Source organism: Arachis ipaensis, chromosome B07, assembly GCF_000816755.2.
Source record: "Arachis ipaensis cultivar K30076 chromosome B07, Araip1.1, whole genome shotgun sequence".
Taxonomy (NCBI): Eukaryota; Viridiplantae; Streptophyta; class Magnoliopsida; order Fabales; family Fabaceae; genus Arachis; species Arachis ipaensis.
Window position 1 is genome coordinate 69301161 of NC_029791.2, and position 1526 is coordinate 69302686.

Below are 1526 nucleotides of genomic sequence, written 5' to 3' on the forward strand. Positions count from 1 at the left end.
ATCAAGATTAATTTTTTCAAACCCTACCATGATTTGCTGCCTCAAATCCAGTTATGCTTTTAGGTGTTTTTTTTTTTGCACTTTTACCTCCTAAAACACATCAAGAACAACTTTGAATCCATAAAATATCAACTGACCAAACCTTAATCAACATGTTAGAAAGGGATTCCTCACCTTAAACGTGCTAGGAATTGAAGATTCTTGGCTCACAAGTCTAGCTAAGCAAGAGATCTAAGGAAGAACATCAACAAAACACATGTTTAAGCATGTTTCCTTGAAACCGAAGCAAAAGGGAGATGGTGCATCCAACTCACCTTGATTTCAGCCTTAATAAGTCATATGGTTATGTAGAGAAAGAATAGAGGATCATTTTGGTGTAATCAGAGTTTTGATTTGAGTTTTAGTTCAGAAGAAATCAAGCTTTGAAGATTTAAGTGTCATGAAAGTTTCTCTCTTTTCTCTCTTGTAATTTTTGGCCAAAATGAAGAAATGAGACAGCCTTGGAGGTCTTGGGGATGTAAGGTGAGTTGTGATTGGTTGTCTTGTAGGTGGATTAAAATAATATTAAAATATCTCAGGTGCATAACTACTAAAACTAGATGTATCAGAACACTTGTAAAAACATCTCTAAAAATTCTTTTCTGAGATACTAGCATAAATGACACTAGTAACATATTTAATATGATAATAGAAAATGTATGATGAGGCATTAGCATTGCTAAAGTCATCAGAGAGTGCTGGTGCTAAGTTGCACTAGTAAACTGTGAACCCGGTTAAACCGATTTCCTGTTTTTAACTAAAACAGACTATGTAACCTTATAATATCACTCAAGCATCTTCTAATACTAATATAATGATAATATTATACTATTATCTTTATTCTATCATGAATTGAGTCCGGTTTGTCAAACAGAGACTATTTACAGAAACCAGAATCAAAACTCCTAACTGATACGGTTCAAAAACTAGGTTCTTTGTGATTGCATTATCGAGCTTGTCTCAACTAAGGTCCTAACTTAAAGATGACATAATGACAATGAGGATTGAGATGCTTGATAATACAACAGAGGTCCTCCCTTTACTAATCTTTCGGAGAAATCTGTGTCTTCAGAAAAGATCTCGCGTACTTGAAAACTGGGTTTTTACATTTGGACGGCTAACTTGGGTTGTAACCATGGTGATTGGTTGTTATATTGAACTACAATAAGTTGATTATTGAAAATCTTTTGTCTAACAAATTGTTGAAGATTCTAGAAGGAATTCAGAATAGAATTTCCAATGCAAGTCACAAAAGCAGGGCTAGGTTGGGTTGCAAAGGAACGTTGACACAGTCCCTCATGTATAAGTCTTTCTGTTGTTATCTTCCTCTCTTTCTGACATAACAGGTGTTTTACACTGGGAATGCTTAATTGAACGGACTTTGTTTCTATTACCTATTTCATCTAGCTCTCCAAGTTCTACCGATTTTAACAGTGTTATCGTACACAAGGTAATCAATAATAATTTGGTTCTTGGCTCTAATCTTT